Below are 27356 nucleotides of genomic sequence, written 5' to 3'. Positions count from 1 at the left end.
ATTGCTATAATATTGCTCTTGTAACAAGGCCTAAACAACGATCATTGATGGGTAGGTTACTCTATCACTGCAATATTTTCTTATGTTTATTTTTTTGTCTGGTAGTCAGCTGTTTTAATAACCTCAACTAACAAATCATATTAATCATAGTCTACAAATGTTATGTTGATTGATGCTTTCCCAGTGACGCTCTGTGGCCAATACAGCCTTCATCCTGTAGAGGTCACTGATATTTTTTCCTTTAAATAGCCTACGGTAACAGATGCAGTAGGCCTATTAACTAGGCTACACATTAGATACAGTAACAGTGTGTTAGGCAATTCTATCTGTGATGACTTCCCCAGATAGAATATTTCATTCATCTCTCCTACCATGGATGATTTTAACTGACCATGCTGTAGATAAACACTGTTAACATTTATTTAGGAATACTCTGACTGCATCTACCCGAGAATCTGTAGAAGTGGACACTTCACAGCTTGTTCCTTATTTGCCTTATGCACGTAAACACTGTGCTGCCGACATGGTTTGTATCATGCATACATTGATTTTACCCATGTCTAATGAGGTGGACACACCCAAGGTAGCTCACATGCATGTGTGTTTAGTGAAATCTGACCAGTCAGCAAAACTCTATTTTGCTCATCTTGTCTGTATGTTAGGACACACCTATTAATCATGGCTTAGTATCTTGGCTCTCTGAAAAGGAATGATGTGTACTGCCTGGTCAAAATATGTTACCAGGCCAACAGAGCAAGGCTACTTAGGCCCTTTAAGTAATGGCATTTTAATTTGGTACTGAAATCGATGCAGAGTGTTTATGGTCCTAATGGTGAATTATGTTAGGTGTTGAAAGTATGTAGGCTAATAATAACACAGATCCTTCCTGGGTATGCCCAACAACAATCATGTCATGTAACCTTTAGGAAGTTTAGAAATTACTTCAATATTGCTTTTTTGTTGTGTTTTGATCAGTGCATGTGTGTTATTTTGCGGCTGCTTGTTACTGTTGTTGTTAGGGTTGAGTGTAACCTTTACATGTGGCCTTTATCACATGATATGACAGTCTGAGGGACCGTATGGTGTGGAACACCACACCAGGGTGTGAGGGGCACACACACACACACACACACACACACACACACACACACACACACACACACACACACACACACCTTACTGTGGTATGGTAATATAAGACACTGAGCTGTGTAATAGTAACATTCCCTATGAAGCTCTCTGTGGCTCAAAGTGGAGAAAGTTTAATTTGGTCCCTGAAGGAATACAGCCTGGAAAAGACCCAGACATTTTTACTAGGTTATGTGTTCCTCTGTTCTCTCATGTGCTAGTGTCACATTGGACTCTGGAGCGCAGCAACCTTAAAGGATACTCCACCCCAAAAGCAAGATATTTTGGGACTATATACACTGCTCAAAAAAATAAAGGGAACACAAAAATAACACATCCTAGATCTGAATGAATGAAATATTCTTATTAAATACTTTTTTCTTTACATAGTTGAATGTGCTGACAACAAAATCACACAAAAATGATCAATGTAAATCAAATTTATCAACCCATGGAGGTCTGGATTTGGAGTCACACTCAAAATTAAAGTGGAAAACCACACTACAGGCTGATCCAACTTTGATGTAATGTCCTTAAAACAAGTCAGAATGAAGTCCTCACGAACAACTACAGGCCCATCTAAATGTGCCCTACTTATTCAAGCCTTTCTTCAGAAATATGCCATGTTTGAGGCCTGGCGTTTCCTACATCCTACAGATAGACAGTATTCCTTTTATTCTCATGTTCATCAAACATACTCCCGGATTGATTACTTCTTTTTGGACAAAAAACTTTTGCCTAACCTTCGGCAGTGTACTTACAAGAGTATTGTTATTTCTGACCATTCACCATTAGTGCTTGAACTAGAGTTTCCCCAGCGACCTCCTATGTGTTATCAATGGCGTCTTAACCCCATTTTACTATCAGATAAGGAGTTTGTCAATTTCATTTCTTCTGAAATCACCTTATTCCTAGAAACTAATTCAACACCAGGTATGTCCTGCTCTACCATATGGGAGTCTCTCAAAGCATACCTACGTGGCCAAATTATTTCTTATACAGCCAACCAAAACAGAGTTCGCTCTCAGCGACTTCGGGACCTGAGCGAATCCATAGCCACATTGGATGAGAAGTATGCCACGGTTCCTTCCTCTGATCTGCATAAAGAGCGCCAACTACTCCAATCTGAATTTGATGAGCTTTCTACCAGGCAAGCTGAACAGTTACTCTTGCGAGCTCGGTACAGAGTGTATGAACAAGGCGACAAGGCCAGTAAACTCCTTGCACATCAGATCCGTAAATCTGAGGCCTCACGTTTAATCCCACAAATAAGGACCCCGTCTGGTGCCACCACAGTTATACATAAAGAGATCAATGATCAATTCAAACAATTTTATTCTGCACTATACACCTCTGAATCCCCTCAAGACCCTTTGCTGATTGATTCCTTCTTTAATGGCCTGAATATGCCTTCAATTGATACAGACACCCATGACTGTCTAGAAGAAGAATTTACACCTGAGGAGATTGCAACAGCAGTGTCCGCAATGAAAAGTGGTAAATCACCGGGTCCGGATGGTTTTCCAACCGAATTTTACAGGACGTTTTCTGGTCTGCTTTGCCCATTCTTGTCTCGACTATTTGCAGAGTGCCTTAATACCTCAAAGCTACCGCCTAGTCTTTATCAGGCTTCAATTTCATTACTATTAAAGAAAAACAAAGACCCCCTGGAATGTGGATCCTATCGCCCAATCTCGCTTTTAAACTGTGATTACAAAATCCTAGCCAAGCTTTTAGCCATCCGTATGGAAGGCTCGCTGCATCAAGTAATACACTCTGACCAGACTGGCTTTGTGAGAAATAGGCATTTGTTTTTCAATATTAGGCGCCTTATGAATATACTGTACTCCCCTGCGTCGGAGGACCCAGAGGTGGTGGTCTCACTTGATGCAGAAAAAGCGTTTGACCGCGTTGAGTGGGATTACCTAACAGCTACCCTTTATAGATTTGGCTTTGGCCCCAAATTCATTGCGTGGATAAAGATTCTTTATTTTTCCCCCATGGCTTCGGTACGGACTAACAACTTGTCCTCTGACTATTTTCCCTTGCACCGCGGATCCAGACAGGGCTGTCCACTCTCCCCCTTGTTGTTTGCTTTGGCAATCGAACCTCTCGCCATTGCACTACGCTCTAATGATGCCATTCAAGGAATAATCCGGACGGGCTCAGAGCAGAAAGTCTCGCTATATGCGGATGACCTCCTTTTGTTTATCTCTAACCCTGATACCTCATTGCCACGCGCCTTATCTGTTCTTAAAAGGTTTGGATCAATCTCAGGGTACAAGCTGAATCTAGGCAAGAGTGAGCTTTTTCCTGTAAACAAGGCTGCTTTAAAGTGCTCTTTTACAAGTTCTCAGTTTAGGATTGTCCGGGATCAATTCACCTACTTGGGAGTTAAAGTGACAAGGAAATATTCAAATCTGTTTCAGGAAAACTTGGTTGCTCTAGCAGACAGTTTGAAACAATCTTTTACTTTTTGGAATGCGCTACCTCTTTCTCTTATCGGAAGGATTAATGTCATTAAAATGAGTGTGTTGCCCAAATTTCTATATTTATTTCAATGTTTACCCATTTTTATTCCAAAATCTTTTTTTATTTCACTGGATCAAACATTCATGCATTTTATTTGGGATGGCAAGGTACCACGGATTGGTAGAAAACATTTACAGAAGCCTAAGTCATTGGGGGGTTTAGCTCTACCAAATTTTCAGACATACTATTGGGCTGCAAATTTCAGAGCCCTTCTGTACTGGCTGCAGACTGATCCTACTGGCCCTAGACCAATCTGGGTCCAGATGGAGTCTGAATCGTGTAAACCTGCTGCACTTTCTTCTGTGTTGTGCTCGTCTCTCCCAGTGTCCCTAGGCAAAAGGTGTGTCAACCCAATTGTAAAGCAGTCTCTTAAAATTTGGAATCAGTTCCGTTTAGCCTTTGGCCTCCGAGGCTTTTCTCTATCAGGCCCAATCAATCAGAACATTTTATTTCCTCCATCTTTGAATGATGGGGCTTTTGGCATCTGGCACTCACTAGGCCTCTCCTCACTAGCCCAATTATTCTTTGATGATACATTTGCCTCTTTTGCTCAGCTACAGGAAAGGTTCAACCTCCCCCAATCCCACTTTTTCCGCTATCTCCAGACTAGGAACTTTGTCAGAGCTAACACACCTGAATTTCCCCATAGGCCTGTGAATACAGCTATAGAGAGCATCCTGGAGCTGAACAAGCTTCCTAGGGGCGCAATTTCAGATGTATATGCAATCATTCATGACTTACAGAACCCTTCTTTGGTGCCTTTAAAGACTCGATGGGAAAAGGATTTGGGGGAGGAACTTGGGGAAGACACCTGGGAATCTGTGCTGCGCAGGGTGCATTCGTCCTCTTTTAGCACTAGACACAGCCTCATTCAATTCAAGGTGGTTCACCGTATCCACTGGTCTGGGGCCAGACTTGGAAGAATATTCTCTGATTTTGATCCTACCTGTGTCAGATGTAAAATTGAACCAGCCACACTGTTGCATATGTTCTGGGGCTGTCATAAACTGTCAGGTTTCTGGGAATTAATATTTAAATGTTTCTCTGATATATATAACACTGTTATAGATCCCTCTCCCCTTACAGCCCTTTTTGGAGTACTGCCCATAGGCACCCCCCTGTCAAGAATCCAGTCAGACACTGTTGCTTATACAACTCTTTTAGCTAGACGGCTAATACTACAGAACTGGAAGATGGCAGCTCCCCCATCTTATAAATATTGGGTGAGAGATGTGTTGTGCTCTCTGAAACTAGAAAAAATTAAATTAAATTCACGTGGGAACCCCAAACTGTTTAATGAGGCTTGGGCTCCATTCCGGTCTTACTTTAAACAGTCCATCCTCTGATGGCATTCCTATTAAAACCAAAATAAGTCTGTATTTGACCCCCCTGTGACTTAGAGGTTGGATGAGCATTTCTCTGTTTTTTTCTGGGGTGGGGGGCATTAAGGTTGATGTGCTTATTGATTGTGACCTGCGGATGCCTTGTTCATCTTGCCCGGGCAGAGACTAAGGTGTGAGCTTGTTTTTCCCAGTTATTTTTTATTTTTTAATTCTGTTCACGCCTACATAAAATTATTATTATTCATTTTTTATTTTAAAGCATTGTAAACTTTTTATTTTTGGTCCAGTGGATGGTTGGTCTGTGGCCTTGACTGTCTGTGAGTGGTTGCATTTCTCCACCCCATCCCTTGACTGTTTACAGGAACAATGGTGAGGTGTTTGCTCTGTCCCTATACTATAGATTGCCCTTTAACCTTTTGTAGCCTTCTGCCTGGTGTGTTTAACTTGTCTAAAGTATGGTATCTTTAAAGTTATTTTTTTTATATGTATTATTTGTATTTTTTTCTAGTTGAGTATATTATTTATATTGCTTTGTCTTGTCTTTGTGTGTGTAAAACTTAATAAACAGAGTTTTCAAAAAAAAAAAAAAAACAAGTCAGAATGAGGCTCAGTAGTGTGTGTGGCCTCCACGTGCCTGTATGACCTCCCTACAACGCCTGGGCATGCTCCTGATGAGGTGGCGGATGGTCTCCTGAGGGATCTCCTCCCAGACCTGGACTAAAGCATCCACCAACTCCTGGATAGTCAGTGGTGCAACGTGGCGTTGGTGGATGGAGCGAGACATGATGTCCCAGATGTGCTCAATTGGATTCAGGTCTGGGGAACGGGCGGGCCAGTCCATAGCATCAATGCCTTCCTCTTGCAGGAACTGCTGACACACTCCAGCCACATGAGGTCTAGCATTGTCTTGCATTAGGAGGAACCCAGGGCCAACCGCACCAGCATATGGTCTCACAAGGGGTCTGAGGATCTCATCTTGGTACCTAATGGCAGTCAGGCTACCTCTGGCGAGCACATGGAGGGCTGTGCGGCCCCCAAAGAAATGCCACCCCACACCATGACTGACCCACCGCCAAACCGGTCATGCTGGAGGATGTTGCAGGCAGCAGAACGTTCTCCACGGCGTCTCCAGACTCTGTCACGTCTGTCACATGTGCTCAGTGTGAACCTGCTTTCATCTGTGAAGAGCACAGGGCGCCAGTGGCGAATTTGCCAATCTTGGTGTTCTCTGGCAAATGCCAAACGTCCTGCACGGTGTTGGGCTGTAAGCACAACCCCCACCTGTGGATGTCGGGCCCTCATACCACCCTCATGGAGTCTGTTTCTGACCGTTTGAGCAGACACATGCACATTTGTGGCCTGCTGGAGGTCATTTTGCAGGGCTCTGGCAGTGCTCCTCCTGCTCCTCTTTGCACAAAGGCGGAGGTAGCGGTCCTGCTGCTGGGTTGTTGCCCTCCTACGGCCTCCTCCACGTCTCCTGATGTACTGGCCTGTCTCCTGGTAGCGCCTCCATGCTCTGGACACTACGCTGACAGACACAGCAAACCTTCTTGCCACAGCTCGCATTGATGTGCCATCCTGGATGAGCTTCACTACCTGAGCCACTTGTGTGGGTTGTAGACTTCGTCTCATGCTACCACTAGAGTGAAAGCACCGCCAGCATTCAAAAGTGACCAAAACATCAGCCAGGAAGCATAGGAACTGAGAAGTGGTCTGTGGTCACCACCTGCAGAACCACTCCTTTATTGGGGGTGTCTTGCTAATTGCCTATAATTTCCACCTGTTGTCTATTCCATTTGCACAACAGCATGTGAAATTTATTGTCAATCAGTGTTGCTTCCTAAGTGGACAGTTTGATTTCACAGAAGTGTGATTGACTTGGAGTTACATTGTGTTGATAATTGTTTGTGTTTCTGCTGGTCAGAGGGAGCAGGCGCTCTGCGCTAAACGAATTGGGACGGGATGTGACTTGTTTTGCTCTCAAGAAAAGGGCGCCATTTAAGGGAGTGATTACTGGGGTAGTGGTAAATGTGAAAGCGGACCAACTGAAGGGAAAGATTCCCTGTGTTTGTGATGCTCGTCGTTTGGTGCGACGCATACAGGGTGTCGTGAGTGGTGAAACAGAAGAGTCAATGTCTGTTCTTTTGAGTTTTGATGTTGGTTCTTTGCCTGACAAAGGGATGTTAGGATATTTCAGCTATCCTGTACGAGCTTTTGTGCCGAACACATTGTTGTTACAGGTGTCAAGCTTATGTGGATGTGACAGCAGTCTGTAGTTGGGAGGTTCCTAGATGTGAAAAAATAAATAATAATAAATCAATATTGATCACAAGTATAAGGGAGTTATACTCCAGTCTAGTTGGTGGTGATAATGCAACATTTAATTTATCGGATGCCAACCGCCGTTAAACCTCATCGAAGAAGAAGATCTTAAGTTTGAACACTGACAGTTTTGTAGCTTCAATGAGGCTAACAGAGATGTACGAGTTCCTCAAGAGCTTATGCAAATCTCAAATATGGAATATTTACCACTATTACTGTATGTAATCAGCAATATTAATATAATATTAGAATATGTAATATGCATAAATATTCATAGGCACCTCCTTCGGGCTCCCGAGTAGCGCAGTGGTCTAAGACACTGCATCTCAGTGCAAGAGATGTCACTGCAGTACCTGGTTCGAATCCAGGCTGCATCGCATCCGGCCGTGATTGGGAGTCCCATAGGGTGGCACACAATTGGCCCAGCGTCGTCCGGGTTTGGCCGGGGTAGGCTGTCATTGTAAATAAGAATTTGTTCTTAACTGACTTTTCTAGAAAAATAAAAAATACTATTAATAGTGTAGGAAATAATCATGACAAAATCAAGGAAGTCAAAGGAATCACAATGAAATTAAAGAAATAAGAAGTGTATCTGGCTAGATATTGCATATGTAAACAGGCCTGAACACATATAAACTCAACGTTCAACAATTTCAACGATTTTGCCAATTGCACGCTCCCTCAGAACTTGAGACATCTGTGTTGTGTGACAAAATTGTGTGACAAAATTGCACATTTTAGTGGCCTTTTATTGTCCCCAGCAGAAGGTGCACCTGTGTAATGATCATGTTTAATCATCTACTTGATATGCCACACCTGTCAAGTGGATGGATTATCTTAGCAAAGGAGAAATTCTCACTAACTGGGATGTAAACAAGTTTGTGCACAACATTTGAGAGAAATAAGCTTTTTATGCATATGGAACATTTCTGGGATCTTTTATTTCAGCTCATGAAACATGGGATCAATACTTTTTATATGTTGCGTTTTATATTTTTGTTCAGTATATTTGTACAGCTGGTGTCGTCTTGTGTGTCCCTTCCTTGTGTTCTCTAGGTTTCAGAAAGCACCCAAAATAAGGTTGCATTCTGAGCATTCATCTGTCTTTGAAGGCGGAGTGTAGAGGCTGCACTATCAGATCCTCATTTAAGTCCTCTTAACAAGATAACACATCTTTTTACAGCAGGTGTCGTGTCTCGTCTTAATTCACATCTTTTGGAGTAACTTCAGACAACCAGTCTGACAAAGCATTCACATTCTCATTCCCACAGCTGGAGTGTTCGTGCTAGGTTTGTTTGTCCCTACCTGAATATACAGTTTTGTTTACATCCCATTAAAGTTAAAGGATTATGAATGTCTTATGAGAAGGATTATGAATTGGTAATGGCCTTGGGTATGGCATGGTTGTCAGAAAGGAATGACATTTTCAGAAGAGAAACTGTCAAGAATTCGGACTTGACATTCTGCTGCTGTTCTATCTCAGAGAAGCCGCTTTATTTAGCTGACTGCTTGTGAAGGACTGGCTGCATCTCTGTTTTTAAGAGGTGGAGAAAGGTCCTGAGAATGGGACTCGACTGGCCCTGAATTTCTTCTCTTCCCCCGGACCCCAAGGCACTAACTCAGTTACTGGATGTTTATTTTCACAGTCTCTGAGTTACTCGATGCTCTTTCGTTTAGAATGTTACTTTCTAATGTAATCCCTATGGTTACTTTCTGTTAAAGCAGAAAGAATATGAGGAGTATTATCTGATATACAAGTAGCAGGAGAGCCAAAACGATAGGTTTCCTCCAGGGTGCTTTCTTTCCAGTTTAACCTAACCACGGTTCATTTAGCTCCGATTCGAGACCAGGAACCTCATGCACTTTTAACAATCTTCCTAGGGACGTTAGATAGCTTACTCTGGCCTGTTTTCTAAAAAATCATTCAGAATGTAATGTCATCTGAGTTAGAAGACCATCTGCTAATGGTCTTGGCATTGAAGGTTGGGTTATACTGGCACCAATATACAGGTATTTTATGACATCTTGGGATGAGCTCCATTTTTCAGAGACTGATTCAGAAAGAGACCGATCATTATGCCATCAATCAACTGCTCTGGTCGGAGGGAATGCTGTATATTCTCTCTGCAGGAGTGTCAGCTCCTATCAGTGACCTGGTGATTAATGCCCTGTTGGCTGCCCCTTGTGCCTACTGGAGAGATAGGGGTCTTGTGGGTACCCTCTACACCTGGGTGCAAATACTATTTGAAATTCAAAATACATTAGCTGTGTTCGATTTGGCTTGAGCTTGGTGAAATGTAACCAAACCGCCTGGTACTCCAGGTAGACTAAAGCAAGCGATCAGTGTTTTAAATGATTTCAAATATAAACTGACCCCAGGTCTGGGTCTTAGATGGTACTAGAGGTCGACCGATTATGATTTTTCAACGCCGATACTGATTATTGGAGGATCAAAAAAAGCCGATACCGATTAATCGGCCGATTTTAAAAACAAATAAATAAAATTTAAAAAACAACAACATTTTTTTGTATTTAGTTATTTGTAATAATGACAATTACAACAATACTGAATGAATACTTTTATTTTAACTTAATATAATACATCAATAAAATCAATTTAGCCTCAAATAAATAATGAAACATGTTCAATTTGGTTTAAACAATGCAAAAAAAAGGTGTTGGAGAAGAAAGTAAAAGTGCAACATATGCCATGTAAGAAAGCTAACGTTTAAGTTCCTTGCTCAGAACATGAGCACATATGAAAGCTGGTGGTTCCTTTTAACATGAGTCTTCAATATTCCCAGGTAAGAAGTTTTAGGTTGTAGGAATTATAGGACTATTTCTCTCTATACCATTTTGTATTTCATATACCTTTCACTATTGGATGTTCTTATAGGCACTATAGTATTGCCAGTGTAACAGTATAGATTCCGTCCTTCTCCTCGCCCCTACCTGGGCTCGAACCAGGGACACATCGACAACAGCCACCCTCGAAGCATCGTTACCCATCGCTCCATAAAAGCCGTGGCCCTTGCAGAGCAAGCAACAACCATTTCACATCGGTTACACCAGCCTAATCTCGGGAGTTGATAGGCTTGAAGTCATAAACAGCTCAATGCTTGAAGCACAGCGAAGAGCTGCTGGCAAATGCACGAAAGTGCTGTTTGAATGAATGCTTACGAGCCTGCTGCTGCCTACCACCGCTCAGTCTGCTCTATCAATCATAGACTTAATTATAACATAATAGCACACAGAAATACGAGCCTTAGGTCATTAATATGGTAAAATCCGGAAACTATCATTTCGAAAAACAAAACGTTTCTTCTTTCAGTGAAATACGGACCCGTTCCGTATTTTATCTAACGGGTGGCATCCATAAGTCTAAATATTCCTGTTACATTGCACAACCTTCAATGTTATGTCATAATTATGTACAATTCTGGCAAATTAATTACGGTCTTTGTTAGGAAGAAATGGTCTTCACACAGTTCGCAATGAGCCTTGCGGCCCAAACTGCTGCATATACCCTGACTCTGCTTGCACGGAACGCAAGAGAAGTGACACAATTTCCCTAGTTAAAATAATTCATGTTAGCAGGCAATATTAACTTAATATGCAGGTTTAAAAATATACACTTGTGTATTGATTTTAAAGAAAGGCATTGATGTTTATGGTTAGGTACACATTGGTGCAACGACAGTGCTTTTTTCGCGAATGCGAATGTTAAATCATCACCCATTTGGCAAAGTAGGCTGTGATTCGATGAGAAATTAACAGGCACCGCATCGATTATTTGCAACGCAGGACAAGCTAGATAAACTAGTAATATCATCAACCATGTGTAGTTAACTAGTGATTATGTTAAGATTGATTGTGTTCAGATAAGTTAAATGCTAGCTAGAAACTTACCTTGGCTCCTTGCTGCACTCGCGTAACAGGTAGTTAGCCTGGCACGCAGTCTCCTCGTGGAGTGCAATGTAATCGGCCACAATCGGTGTCCAAAAATGCCGATTACCGATTGTTATGAAAACTTGATATCGGCCATTCCGATTAATTGGTCGACCTCTAGTTGGTACCAGCACTTCACTCTCTCGGGCCCATAAACATGTCTACTAGCAGAGCCTCTCTACGGAGGCTGGGCTGAGGCAGACTCTCCTCTCCCTATAACGTACCCCTGTCTGTCACCTAGTCAGCTCCTCCACCTCTCCTCTAGCTCTGCTCAAATTCACCTAGAACCCAGACCAATCATGGTCGGGTGACTTTGACAAGGAAAAAGTAGGTCTACATGAGGAAAAAGGGTTCTTCTAACTTGTCTTTTTGGCCCTGCTTAACTTATCTGCCAGCTACTTTGTAGTTTTTGTATCCATCTTGCCTTCTTTCCCCCTCTCCCTTCTCTCCTTCTCTCCTTCATTTCACATCTTTCTCTCTCTCTGGGTGAAGCTGAGAATCTCTTCACAAAATGCTTGTTTTCAATTCAATTTCAGATTAAGGGCTTTATTGGCATGGGAAACGTATGTTTACATTGCCAAAGCAAGTGAAATAGGTAAAACAAAAGTGAAATAAACAAACAATTAACAGTAAACATTACTTACAAAAGTTCCAAAATAATAAAGACATTTCAAATGTGTGAACTGTGAACAGTGTTTTAATGATGTGCAAATAGTTAAAATAAGAAAGGGACAATAAATAAACAAATATAGGTTGTATTTACAATGGTGTTTGTTCTTCACTGGTTGCCCTTTTCTTGTGGCAACAGTTCACACATCTTGCTGCTGTGATTGCACACTGTGGTATTTCACCCAATAGATATGGGAGTTTATCAAAATTTGATTTGTTTTCAAATTCTTTGTGGGTCTGTGTAATCTGAGGGAAATATGTGTCTCTAATATGGTCATACATTTGTCAGGAGGTTAGGAAGTGCAGCTCAGTTTCCACCTCATTTTTTGGGCAGTGTGCACATAGCCTGTCTTCTATTGAGAGCCAGGTCTGCCTACGGTGGCCTTTCTCAATAGTAAGGCTATGCTCACTGAGTCTGTACATAATCAAAGATCTCTTTAAGTTTGGGTCAGTCACAGTGGTCAGGTATTCTGCCACTGTGTACTCTCTGTTTAGGGCCAAATAGTATTCTAGTTTTCTCAGTTTTTTTGTAAATTCTTTCCAATGTGTCAAATAGTTATTTGTGTGTTCTTATAATTTGGTTAGGTGTAATTGTGTTGCCGTCCTGGGGCTCTGTGGGATCTGTTTGTGAACAGAGCACCAGGACCAGCTTGCTTAGGGGGCTCTTCTCCAGCTTTATCTCTGTAGGTGATGGCTTTGTTATGGAAGGTTTGGGAGTTGTTTCCGTTTAGGTGGGTGTAGAATGCTATGAGAGCTATGAGGCTCTTTTCTGGATTTTGATCATTAGCGAGTATCGGCCTAATGCTGCTCTGCATGCATTTGGTGTTTTACGTTTGTACAAGGAGGATATTTTTGCAGAATTCTGCATGCAGAGTCTCAATTTGGTGTTTGTCCCATTTTGTGAATTTTTGGTTGGTGAGCGGACCCCAGACCTCACAAGCATAAAGGGCAATGGGTTCTATAACTGATTCAAGTATTTTTAGCCAGATCCTAATTGGTATGTCAAATTTTATGTTCCTTTTGATGGCATAGAAGGCCCTTCTTGCCTTGTCTCTCAGATTGTTCACAGCTTTGTGTGCTCCAGGGCAATGGTGTCCAGATGGAATTTTTATTCGTAGTCCTGGGAACTGGACCTTTTTTGGAACACCATTATTTTTGTCTTACTGAGATTTACTGTCAGGGCCCAGGTCTGACAGAATCTGTGCAGAAGATCTAGGTGCTGCTGTAGGCCCTCCTTGGTTGGTGACAGAAGCACCAGATCATCATCAAACAGTAGACATTTGACTTCAGATTCCAGTAGGGTGAGGCCGGGTCCTGCAGACTGTTCTAGTGCCCTCGCCAATTCGTTGATATATATGTTGAAGAGGGTGGGGCTTAAGCTGCATCCCTGTCTCACCCACCGGCCCTGTGGAAAGAAATGAGTGGGGGGTTAGTGCCAATTTTAACCGCACACTTGTTGTTTGTGTACATAGATTTCATAATGTTGTATGTTTTTCCCCCAACACCACTTCCCATCAATTTGTATAGCAGGCCCTTGTGCCAAATTGAGTCGAAAGCTTTTTTTAAATCAACAAAGCATGAGAAGACTTTGCCTTTTCTGTGGTTTGTTTGTTTGTCAATTAGGGTGTGCAGGGTGAATACGTGGTCTGTTGTACAGTAATTTGGTAAAAAGCCAATTTGACATTTGCTCAGTACATTGTTTTCGCTGAGGAAATGTATGCATCTGTTGTTAATGATAATACAGAGGATTTTCCCAAGGTTGCTGTTGACGCAATTCAATTTCAACACTTTATTGGCATGGGAAACATATGTTTACATTGCCAAAGCAAGTGAAATAGATAATACAAATGAACAGTAAACACTACACTCACAAAAGTTCCAAAGGAATAGAGACATTTCAAATGTCATATGTCTATATACATATTATGTCTCTCTCTCTCATTTTCTTTCCTTCCATGTATATCTCTCTGACTGAAGCTGGGGATGTATTCACAAAATGCTTGTTTTCTCACTGCGTGTCCCAGCAAGCCCTAGGAGGTGGCTGGTCCCCCTGAGGCAGTGCTCCTAACACAGAACGTTAAGTCTAAGCATAGGCTCACTACCATAGGAACAGGCTTCGACAAGAATCAGACATGTCCTCCTTAGGCCTAAATGGTATGGAATCCAATGTAACCTTTTTGTGATTATTTTCATTTTAACACCAAGCAAAATTACTAAAAAGCAAACAGGGACGTATTTTGACGTAGGTCGGTGCAGAACCGTCATTGTGAAACAAGGCTAGCTCTACCATGCTACATTCTAATTTCTCAATGAACAACAATGTCACATAGCCTAGGCCCACCTTTACATTTTTGTCATTTAGCAGATGCTGTTATCCAGAGTGACTTACAGAAGTGAGTGCATACATTTCCATACTGGTCCACAATGGGAATCGAACCCACAACCCTGGTGTTGCAAGCGCCATGCTCTACTGAGTGAGCCACACGGGAGCCATTCCTCTGTCCTCTGCCATCAGTCTGTCCCTGACTGTGTGCTTTGTTGAGGTAGGCCTCAATCACATTTGTATGTTAGACTGTCTCTCTTTGTGCCTGCTTTGTATGGTAGTGTCTCTGTGCCTGCCTGTGCTCTATTGAGGTAGTTGGCCTGAATCCCATTTGACTGACTCTGGCTGTGTATCAATGTCTCTGTGCCTGCTTGTGCCGGGAGACGCTGCTCGAGTGCCTCTCAGGCTGATTACAGTACATGCCACTGCAGATGTGTGACATTCTCCCGGTCATGTCGAGCGCCAGCGGCCCCTCTCTCTATCATGATAATGGAACTGTGGTTTATGGTGCCAGAGCTGCACTAGCAGCGTGTTATAAAGCAGTAGTGGGAGACAGACAGACAGAGACAAAGGGGTCTGGATCCTGCTCAGTGCTATGAGAGCCCAGACAGAGAACCAGGAGCCAGTAGTCTGGAGTCTGCTCAGTGCTATGAGATCCCACACAGAGAACCAGGAGCCAGGAGTCTGGAGTCTGCTCAGTGCTATGAGATCCCACACAGAGAACCAGGAGCCAGGAGTCTGGAGTCTGCTCAGTGCTATGAGATCCCACACAGAGAGCCAGGGGTCTGGAGTCTGCTCAGTGCTATGAGAGCCCAGACAGAGAGCCAGGGGTCTGGAGTCTGCTCAGCGCTATGAGATCCCACACAGAGAGCCAGGGGTCTGGAGTCTGCTCAGTGCTATGAGATCCCAGACAGAGAGCCAGGGGTCTGGAGTCTGCTCAGTGCTATGAGAGCCCCGGCTGTGTCAGTGGGATGTGGGGCTGATATGTCTGGGATGGTTTGATTTCAAGCCACTATGGCCACATAGCATCTGAGTGAGTGGGATGTGTGAGATAGATTTGAGTGTCACAATCAGTTGTGGTTAGAGAGAGAACTGGCATTCATAAAATGATAGATCTTGTAGCACCATTAGGAAATGTAACTTTGTATGTCGTCAGACTTCTAGGACCTATGAGTAGTCATGTATAACTTACACTACTAACGGAATTATTTATATGTTACAGTATTCTTGTAATAAGATTTATATTGGGAAAAACATCCAGCGCCTTGAACGTACGTCTTGGAGAGCATAAATTCACTTTTAGATGTCAAGATATCACCCTTCGCCAGTTGCGAGACACTTTAAAGAACAAAATCATTCTATTAATTAATTGCGTTGCGTCAGGATCGAAAAAGTTCAACCACCACGTAGAGGAGGTGACTTTGACAACAAATTACTCCAAAGAGAAGCCATGTGGATATACACTACCATTCAAAAGTTTGTGGTTCCTTAGAAATTTCCTTGTTTTTGAAAGAAAAGCAATTTTTTTTGTCCATTTTTAAACTAACATCAAATTGATCAGAAATACAGTGTAGACATTGTTAATGTTGTAAATGACTATTGTAGCTGGAAACGGCAGATTATTTTATGGAATATCTACACGGGCGCACAGAGGCCCTTTATCAATAACCATCACTCCTGTGTTCCAATGGCACGTTGTGTTAGCTAATCCAAGTTTATAATTTTAAAAGGCTAATTGATCATTAGAAAACCCATTTGCAATAATGTTAGCACAGCTGAAAACCTTTGTCCTGATTTAAAGAAGCAATACAACTGGCCTTCTTTAGACTAGTTGAGTATCTGGAGCATCAGCATTTGTGGGTGCGATTACAGGCTCAAAATGGCCAGAAACAAATAACTTTCTCCTGAAACTCGTCAGTCTATTCTTGTTCTGAGAAATGAAGGCTATTCCATGCGAGAAATTGCCAAGAAACTGAAGCTCTCGTACAACGCTGTGTACTATTCCCTTTACAGAACAGTGCAAACTGTCTCTAGCCAGAATAGAAACAGCGGAGGCCCCGGTGCACAACTGAGCAAGAGGACAATTACATTAGTGTCTAGTTTGAGGAACAGATGCCTCACAAGTCCTCACCTGGCAGTATCATTAAATAGTACCCTCAAAACACCAGTCTCAACGTCAACAGTGAAGAGGTGACTCCGGGATGCTGGCCTTCTAGGCATAGTTGCAAAGAAAAAGCCATATCTCAGACTGGCCAATAAAAATAAAGGATTGGTAAAAGAACACAGACACTGGACAGAGAAACTCTGCCTAGAAGGCCAGCGCCCCGGAGTCGTCTCTTCATTGTTAATTAATTAAATTAATTAAATGTAATAATTAAAATTATTAATTAAACTTTTGAATGTAGTTTTTATAACGGTGCGTGGAGCTACTGCTGTGCATTTAAGCCCTATTGTTTATTCCCCAGTTGAAATAGCAAATACAGAATCAGTTCTATCATAGCGGAAATCAGACTTTTCTTTCGCTGTTACTGTTGGCCAAATTACCAGAGAAAAGCAAGCAGCCTGTCCGATGTTTACCTCTGCCATGTGGATTTGTGCCATTCTGATTAGGCAAGAGTTTAAGCACATTTTTTTTGTTGTTGGGGGAAATCTGAAAAAAAAGTCCTATTATTCGAATAGTAAAATAATTTCAAATGCCCATCCCTACTTGGGAGGATGAGTGTGTGGCAGTGTGTGACAGTAGTTTGGGATTGGGTGGGGGTGAGTGTTTGGGAATGTAGGAGAGTGTTAGTCATTGGGAGGTTCCTTGTATCCCCCTCTATTAGTAACTCCCTTAATCATTTCCAGATGACTCAGAAGAGCCATTTCTCTAATACTGGCCCCCAGCTGAACGACTACTCCACTCTGATGTCATCACATGGTGTTTTTGCTCTATATATTCCAGAACTTTGTGCATTTACTATATCTTTCTCTAAGACAGGGGGGGGGGGGGGGGGGGCAATTCCAGTCCTTGAGGGCCTGATTGGTGTCACAGTTTTTTCCCCAGCCCCAGCTAACACACCTGCCTCTAATAATCACCTAATCATGATCTTCAGTTTAGAATGCAGTTTGATTAATCAGCTGTGTTTGCTAGGGATGGAGAAAAAGTGCGACACCAATCAGGCCCTTGGACTGGAGTTGCCCACCGCTGCTCTAAGACATATATGTGCAAGTGTGTTAGATCAGCCCTTATCTATTCCCTCAATTTAAATACGAGGGAAGGCACTTAACAAGGGAATTTATGAATGAAGTGAATTAGGGGTGTTAAGAATTCGGAAGAGTGAATCTACTATTAAGCGACTAGGGTGGTTGGCTCAGGTTTGAAAGAGAGACAGAGTTTAGCATCCTGCTGCCAAAATTTGTCAAAGAGTCCTTTGTGTGTCCCTCTGCTGAAGATGGTTAGTATGCATTGTGGGGTGTCCGGCGGCACAAACTAGCTACAGAATCTGTATTTTAACCGAATGGACCTTACGTACTGTTTCAAACATGATCTTTAAAGAAAGTAAACGTTGACAAATATGCAATTAATGTAAAAGTAAAACCCTTTTCTCTCCTACGTTATTAATACCTACTCCATGATGATAAACAAGGGGTGTATCCCAATAATAGTTTATCTTCTCCTTAGGGCTGACCCCATTTAGTCCACTGGTCGATTTGTTTGGTCGATGGGCTGTTGGTCGACCAGGATTTTGCATGAAAGCGAGAAAAAGAATGTAATGCTCTGATCCTGTCGAAACGTCATAAAATTGCCTACCTGATTACTTCTTATCTGTTGCGCAAATAGCCTACAGCTGTGTTTGTCTGTCCGGTACTCACTGGTGCAGGAAACTATGAGGTCCAAGAATATTTTACATAATGTTGCAAGTTTGCTAGCATGAGCAGGCTGGACCAAGTTAATAGTTGATACAATGTTTCAAGTTCCTTGCAGACAGACCATGCATAGCCAATGTGATTTAAAGGATATATATTTTTATCAGGATATTTTCTACCTGTGGGCTGCAATGTTTTTATTTGTTGGCTTTATGTAGGCTATATTTACATATTGGCAATAGAAGTTACTTTTAGATTTGTATCATTTTCATTTAGATATAATTTTTATTAACCACATGACATTGATTTTGAGATATGAAGACTATTATAAATGAAACTCAACTTCCACGAAAATATACATATGAAAATCTTGGCACTCCAAATGGAAAAAATGTTACAGACCACTGGTGTAACTTACTACCGTTAACTTCAGGAGCTTAACAAGGCTAGCAGCAGAGGGCAGTGGGGAGGAGGGTCACAGGTTTTTTTCTTCTGGTTAGGCTATATGATCTCTGGCTCCCTCTTTTTAGTAATTTGTCTTCATTTTTAATGAAGAAAACATGGTGTCTATATTTCAAAAAATACTCGTTTTCAAATTCCATCGCTCTCGGTCGACCAAGATTTTTCTTTTTTTGGGGAGAGCCCTACTTCTCCTGATGTGTGCACTAATCCACTACTTCATACAAATCTAAAAGCATGGACATTTCCACCATATATCTTATACCAGTCATTCCCTTTCAAATCAGGGTAGTGTACACTTTTGAAGGAAGGGGAGATAATTGGGGAAAAGCCAGAGTCTCTCTGTACAGGGTGCTGCTTAGGTAACAAATGGAATCCCCTTTCCCATAAACACATGCCTTGTGGCTTCAACTGTAGCCCACTCTGACTACAATCAATACAACACTAGTCCATAAGCTATCTACGATACTTATTGTAGAGAAAGACTAGAAGGGAACTTCCTGCTAGTACCATTCACTGTGTTGAAATAGGACAAAAGAGAACAAGAAACTCTCTCATCAGTGCGGTATCATGGTTGACAGTCCTGTGCCCCTAGTGCATGGTATACTGAACAGGTGATGAGGAACTGGCTAGTCCTGGTATTGTTCTGGAATGATGTGAGCTCACCCAGAGCAAATGCATACTGTAGCTTGGAGTGAGAGCCAGGGTTTTCAGAAAGTTGAAGGGAAGAGAGGCCTCCTAGCTGGTGGATGTTTTCTGGGCCTGTAATTCCCCACAAAATTTTTCAGGAAGTCCCCAACTGGCCTCTGAGGTGAAAGCAGGGAGAGTCATCTGGTTTCCTGTAGATTCATTACTCATATCTAGAACAGTAATCTCTCTCTCTCATATTTATATAACTGGAATCTAGCCAGCCAACTGCATTCTGAACACTTTACCAGAGCTGATGTTGAAATCGAACAGCAGTTACAGTATGCTAACAAACTGGTCCCATCACGGCTCATGTGCTGAAACTCAGCAGGTTTTATAGCTTCAACTCATTTTTATGTTAAAGAAAGAAGGAAGGACTGACCCAAAATTTGTTGACGACATCGTAGCATGACTAATTGAATTAACTGATTAACTGATCTGATGTTGATCACGTTACATTAAATTAAATACTGTGCTGTGTCCCAGTACTGTACACGTCTATTTCAGTTGGTGTGCTATTGATGAGTCAGTGTAAAACTTAATTTGTAATTGGCAGGATATATTCTGTATCACATTAATATGTATCACCATTTTATTTAGGGCTTTATTTTTCGGCTGGCGTTGGGCCAGCACAATTGTCAAATGCATGCTAGTTGGTAATTTTGACCTGTTAAAGCCGGTGTTGTGCAGAAAATCTCCCCCCTGACAGAATTCCCCCACCCCCTTTCGTGTGAACGCGCACACACTCAATTCTTCATTGCTGCGACTTGCTTGCTAGTTGAGCTTTATGACCATGTTAGGCTGCCTTTCATTTGTATTTTTTATGTCGGTTTGATCGCGGGGGGGGGGGGGGGGGGGGGGCACTAGTAATGTCTGCAGTTTTTGGTTTGGCTATTTGTTTCAAGTGTATTAGGCTATAAATAAATCTCTTTGCCAAAATTCGTCATCTCTCAATCAATCACATTTATTTATAAAGCCCTTCTTACATCAGCTGATGTCACAAAGTGCTGTACAGAAACCCAGCCTAAAACCCCAAACAGCAAGCAATGTAGGTGTAGAAGCACGGTGGGTAGGAAAAACTCCCTAGAAAGGCCGAAACCTAGGAAGAAACCTAGGATGTGCGTTTTAAACATTTAAAAAAATACATGAAGACTATGGAACGAGAGATTGGATAATCCGGTGATGCTCATATTTAGAAACATTTAAATTATTTTCCTTTAACAATTGCTTGTTTTCTGTTTGTTTGATTAGAAAACAAGCCCTTACAGTAGCCTATAACGAAAACTGGTTCAACAGCAATGAGTCTGGTGTCTTTCTTATCCTAGCCATGCATTACCCAAGTATCCTATCCATAAAATATTTCTAAATGGTCTACTCATGAGGCTTCTGCATTATTCCCAATTCACATAGACCTACCTGCAGTACATACTCCATTCGGCTTGTACCCATCCCCATTTCCCAAGAGCGCCTCATGTCCGGTTAATATTCATTAAAGCCAGTTACACCAATGTTGACTGTCAACACTCCAAACATATGGAGCAAACACTGGATGTTATTTTATTTTTTTTACAGTTGCTATCGCTTGTTACAGTATTTTATGTTACTTAATAAACTGTAGTATCAGTCCACAATGGACTAGGACGAGAATATTATGTGCCCCCAGCTCAATTGGAGTTAATCTACAAAATTTGAGACTAACTAGTGCAGTATTAAGTAGAGGTCGACCGATTATGATTTTTCAACGCCGATACCGATTTTATTGGAGTACCAAAAAAAGCCGATACCGATTAATCGGCCGATTTTTGTTTAATGTATTTGTAATAATGACAATTACAACAATACTGAATGAAAACTTATTTTAACTTAATACAATACATCAATAAAATCCATTTAGCCTCAAATAAATAATGAAACATGTTCAATTTGGTTTACATAATGCAAAAACAAAGTGTTGGAGAAGAAAGTAAAAGTGCAATATGTGCCATGTAAGAAAGCTAACGTTTAAGTTCCTTGCTCAGAACATGAGAACATATGAAAGCTGGTGGTTCCTTTTAACATGAGTCTTCAGTATTCCCAGGTAAGAAGTTTTAGGTTGTAGTTATTATAGGAATTATAGGACTATTTCTCTCTATACGATTTGTATTTCATATACCTTTGACTATTGGTTGTTCTTATAGGCACTTTAGTATTGCCAGTGTAACAGTATTGCTTCCATCCCTCTCCTCGCCGCTACCTGGGCTCAAACCAGGAACACATCGACAACAGCCACCCTCGAAGCAGCGTTACCCATGCAGAGCAAGGGGAACAACTACTCCAAGTCTCAGAGCGAGTGACGTTTGAAACGCTATTAGTGCGCACCCCGCTAACTAGCTAGCCATTTCACATCGGTTACACCAGCCTAATCTCGGGATTTGATAGGCTTGAATTCATAAACAGCAGAGCTGCTGGCAAAACGCACAAAAGTGCTGTTTGAATGAATGCTTACGAGCCTGCTGGTGCCCACCATCGCTCAGTCAGACTGCTCTATCAAATCATAGACTTAATTATAACATAATAACACACAGAAATACGAGCCTTAGGTCATTAATATGGTCGAATACGGAAACTATCATCTCGAAAACAAAACATTTATTCTTTCAGTGAAATACGGAACCGTTCCGTGTTTTATCTAACGGATGGCATCCATCAGTCTAAATATTCCTGTTACTTTGCACAACCTTCAATGTTATGTCATAATTGCGTAAAATTCTGGCTAATTAGTTCGCAATGAGCCAGGCGGCCCAAACTGTTGCATATACCCTGACTCTGCGTGCAATGAACGCAAGAGAAGTGACAGAATTTCACCTGTTTAATATTGCCTGCTAATCTGGATTTCTTTTAGCTAAATATGCAGGTTTAAAAATATATACTTCTGTGTATTGATTTTAAGAAAGGCATTGATGTTTATGGTTAGGTACACGTTGGAGCAATGACAGTCCTTTTTCGCGAATGCGCACTGCATCGATTATATGCAACGCAGGACACGCTAGATAAACTTGTAATATCATCAACGTTGTGTAGTTAACTAGTGATTATGATTGATTGTTTTTTATAAGATACGTTTAATGCTAGCTAGCAACTTACCTTGGCTTCTTACTGCATTCGCGTAACAGGCAGGCTCCTCGTGAGGCAGGTGGTTAGAGCGTTGGACTAGTTAACCGTAAGGTTGCAATATTGAATCCCTGAGCTGACAAGGTAAAAATCTGTCGTTCTGCCCCTGAACAACGCAGTTAACCCACCGTTCCTAGGCCGTCATTGAAAATAAGAATGTGTTCTTAACTGACTTGCCAGTTAAATAAAGGTGTTAAAAACATTTTTTTTTTTTATCTGCAAAATCGGCGTCCAAAATTAACGATTTCCGATTGTTATGAGAACTTGAAATCGACCCTAATTAATCGGCCATTCCGATTAATCGGTCAACCTCTAGTATTAAGCCATGGAATGCCTTGATTGGTCAGTGAGTGTCCAAGCCCTTGTCACACCTAAAAGTTGATCATTCATCAAAAACCCAACATTTTGCGCCACCACCAGCTATTGTGCTCATAATAACGGCTGTGAAAATAATTTCTGACACCCCCCCGGATCTATAGTGCTACTGTCAGGGCTTAGATTTACAATTGGGTTAGGTTTGTTAAAATATAGTACTTCATGTTCTATTCGGTTGACTGCTGTTTAATTTGTATCAAACACCACAGTAGCTTATGTGCCACTTGCTAGGCTGTACTATGTGTCATGAGTGTAGTAACCAGTAAACAGCATGGTGCCTGCTGCCTGACTTTACCTTCACCGATCTAACTTGGCATGTCTCCAGCAGCAGTCACCTGCTCTGCTCCTGCTCTTCCTGCACCCCTTCCTCTCCCCCTGTGTCCTGGGCTGAGCTCCTGTCCTGACATGTGCCTTGATCGGCCCCAGCCCTCCCCCTTATCTCCTCTCTGCTATGGAGAGGGTGTGAGGTCACCCTGTTCAAGCACCTCTCATCCAACCCTGCACAGATCCAGAGATAAGCATTTAGTAGTAGAGTATTGGTGTCTCTGATGGGTCTTTGGCATGGTTTGCTAACTACCTCTCTCAAAGAGTGCAGTGTATAAAGTCAGAACATCTGCTGTCTCAGCCACTGCCTGTCACCAAGGGAGTACCCCAAGGCTCAATCCTAGGCCCCACGCTCTTCTCAATTTACATCAACAACATAGCTCAGGCAGTAGGAAGCTCTCTCATCCATTTATATGCAGATGATACAGTCTTCTACTTAGCTGGCCCCTGGATTTTGTGTTAAATGCTCTACGACAAAGCTTTCTTAGTGTCCAACAAGCTTTCTCTACCCTTAACCTTGTTCTGAACACCTCAGCACATATCAAAGCTGCAGGCGAAAGTTAAATCTAGACTTGGTTTCCTCTATTGTAATCGCTCCTCTTTCACCCCAGCTGCCAAACTAACCCTGATTCAGATTGCCATCCTACCCATGCTAGATTACGGAGACATAATATATACAGTGGGGAGAACAAGTATTTGATACACTGCCGATTTTGCAGGTTTTCCTACTTACAAAGCATGTAGAGGTCTGTAATTTTTATCATAGGTACACTTCAACTGTGAGAGACGGAATCAAAAATCCAGAAAATCACATTTGTATGATTTTTAAGTAATTCATTTGCATTTTATTGCATGACATAAGTATTTGATACATCAGAAAAGCAGAACTTAATATTTGGTACAGAGATCATACGTTTCCTGTAGTTCTTGACCACACTGCAGCAGGGATTTTGGCCCACTCCTCCATACAGACCTTCTCCAGATCCTTCAGGTTTCGGGGCTGTCGCTTGGCAATACGGACTTTCAGCTCCCTCCAAAGATTTTCTATTGGGTTCAGGTCTGGAGACTGGCTAGGCCACTCCAGGACCTGCATATCCTTGCTTCTGGGCCTGAGCTACAGGCAGTTAGATTAGGGTATGTCTTTAGGTGGAAATTGAGAAGAAGGGGGGGTACCCCAAAGAAGTTAACTCACTCGCCTAGTTAAATATAGGTTAAATAAAATTAAAATAAATAGTGTACAGTGTAGTACACATGCAAATGAATGCTGACTGAGACATGTTTTATATGCTGATACTACTCTGCATATTACACTAATAAATAGGCCTACAGGGACTGGCTGTGGAAGACTATGGCTAGGCTTCGGATTTTTACATATTTAGCTTATATATTCACTTTCTGCTTGATTAAAAATAACTTTGCCTTGGCAGGCTTGATTAATAAGGACTTTCCCCATTTGTGAGGTGTGTCGTCGACTGACATGACTGTAAATCCTGTGTACATTAGTGTGTAGGCCCATCTTGTCTCAATATATCAGATTCATTAATCATCACCCTGCTTTGAATGTATGAAACCCCTGTCGCTGTTGAAGAGTGAACATGCGTGTCTCACTGTCTGGTAGGCTATTCCAGGTGTCAGGGAGGAAGACAGTGTACTAGAGAACATGGGCTGCCTGGCTCTTCTATGCTGCTATATGGACTCACTGTGCTATCTGTTGTATGTATGTGATGTGGAAGGGGGGAAGGCAGTGGAGAACACTGGCTGCCTGGCCCTGCGCTAGGCTGTGATGTATGGGCTCACTGTATCATCTGTGTAGAGAACATGGGCTTTCTCCTAACTGCTATATGGACTCACTGTTTCATCTAGGGCAGTGGTTCCCAAACTTGTTAGTCCCGTACCCCTTCAAGCATTCAACCTCCAGCTGTGTACCCCCTCTAGCACCAGGGTCAGCGCACTCTCAAATGTTGTTTTTTGCCATCATTGTAAGCCTGCCACACACATACTATACGATATATTTATTAAACATAAGAATGAGTGTGAGTTTTTGCCACAACCCGGCTCGTGGGAAGTGACAAAGAGCTCTTATAGGACCAGGGCACAAATAATAATAATTAATAATTTTGCTGTTTTATTTAGCCATCTTACATATAAAACTTTATTTGTTCATCAAATTGTGAATAACTCACCACAGGTTAACGAGAAGGGTGTGCTTGAAAGGATGCACATAACTCTGCAGTTTTGGGTTGTATTGGAGAGAGTCTCAGTCTTGAATAATGTTCCACACAGTCTGCCTTTATTTAGTTTTAATGCTAGTGAGGGCCGAGAATCCACTCTCACATAGGTACGTGGTTGCAAAGAGAATCAGTGTTTTAACAGCGCGATTTGCCAAGGCAGGATACTCTGAGCGCAGCCCAATCCAGAAATCTAGCAGTGGCTTCTGATTTTAAATTCAATTTTCACAGAACCGCTTGTTGCAATTTCGATGAGGCTCGCTTGTTCAGATATCGGTGGAATGGAGGCAGGGCATGAAAGGGATAATGAATCCAGTTGTTTGAGTCATCCATTTCGGGAAAGTACCTGCGTAATTGTGCACCCAACTCACTAGGGTGCTTCACTATATCACATTTGACATTGTCCATAAGATTGTTCATTTGCACACACAAAAATCATACAATGATGGAAAGACCTGTGTTGTCCTTGTTAATGCAGACAGAGAAGAGCTCCAACTTCTTAATCATAGCCTCAATTTTGTCCCGCACATTGAATATCGTTGCGGAGAGTCCCTGTAATCCTAGATTCAGATCATTCAAGTGAGGAAAAAATATCACCCAGATACGCCAGTCGTGTGAGAAACTCGTCATCATGCAAGCAGTCAGACAAGTGAAACGCATAGAATTCACTGGCTTGTATGCGAAGCAGTAATTGTTTCAAAACATCTTCTGCCATGCCACTGATGCATCGTGAAACAGTGTTGTTTGATGAAGACGTTGTCTGTATAGTTTTTTTGGGGCCTTTTCCCCCATCATTGTCCCAGCCATATCTGGTAGCAGGAAAAATTAAGTCCTCCCCAATAGTATGAGGTTTGCATGTCCTAGTCACTCGGTAGCTCACCATATAAGACTCTTCTAGCCCCTTCTTATTAATGGTATCTGTTGCTTTTATACATGTCTTACTACTCGAAAGTCGTCTTCATTCTCGCTCCAAAAACTTCCGTGGCTTATTTTTCAAATTGGCATGTTTTGTTTCTAAATGTCTGCGCAAGAGTGACGGTTTCATCGAGTTGTGAGATAGTACTTTTGCACAGACAGTGGTTGCTCCTTTAAAAGTTGCTTCATGCTGCAGCACACTTTGCGGGGTGCTGCAGCATTCTGTGGCACGTTATCTAATTGTCAGCCATTTTTTCTGTTAATGTGAGTTAGAGCTAGTTTGACCACCAGAGGGCATCTTTGAGAAGCATTTGATAGTCTTCCATATTGGCATTACAAGAGAATTTAAAACCTTTTTTTATAACAACATAGTATATGGGATTGATTTTAAGAAATTTGGCTTGATTAATTTGATTAATATTATGGTGTTTCTATTCCGCGAAAAACGAAACCCTCTGGGTTTCCGTTAGGATGGAATGGAAAATATGACGCTATACAGTGTGACGGTCGGGAGTAGGCTACAGCATAAGAGGATTGGGGGATTCTAAATTGTTTGCCTTCATTAGACAACTTTGTTCCAATATTTCTGTAAATCAGTGATATTTAAAGCATTTTGAAGATAAGCCACCTGCATTTGTTTATTAGGCTACTGTGCAGTCTGACAAGTAAACATAGCCTACAATACATACTGTAGTAAACATGGGAAAATTCCTTACATAAGGGAGAGCAGGCCATGTCTGTACTACAAAATGCAGGCACGCAGGAGACTGGGGTTCAAATCCCTGACGGGGAGGAAGGAGTAGGCTGTCTTTGTAAATAATAAACTGTTCTTAACTGCTTCCATATGTGTTATTTCATAGTTGTGATGTCTTCACTATTATTCTACAATGTAGAAAATAGTAAAACTAAAGAAAAATACTGGAATGAGTAGGTGTGTCCAAACTTTTGACTGGTATTTGCTTAATTAATTTGCTTAATATTATGGTGTTTCTATTCCATGAAAAACCCTCTGGGTTTCTGTTAGGATGGAATGGAAAATATGGCGCTGTACAACGTGGTGGTCGGCAGTACAGTACTGAGCTATTTCGCTAAAGAATCCCTGTG

General features: G+C 41.8%; 1 protein-coding gene across 1 annotated transcript in view; it reads left to right on the top strand.

Moving 5' to 3' along the window:
• LOC120064214 (ras-related protein Ral-B-like) overlaps positions 1 to 27356 on the top strand; it is a 51091-nt gene that overhangs the window by 511 nt on the left and 23224 nt on the right. The gene's annotated exons all lie outside the window — the stretch shown is intronic.

Source organism: Salvelinus namaycush, chromosome 19 (assembly GCF_016432855.1).
Source record: "Salvelinus namaycush isolate Seneca chromosome 19, SaNama_1.0, whole genome shotgun sequence".
In the NCBI taxonomy this organism is placed as follows: domain Eukaryota; kingdom Metazoa; phylum Chordata; class Actinopteri; order Salmoniformes; family Salmonidae; genus Salvelinus; species Salvelinus namaycush.
Note: the sequence above shows the minus strand (reverse complement) of the source record. Positions and strands in the feature narration are given on the sequence as shown.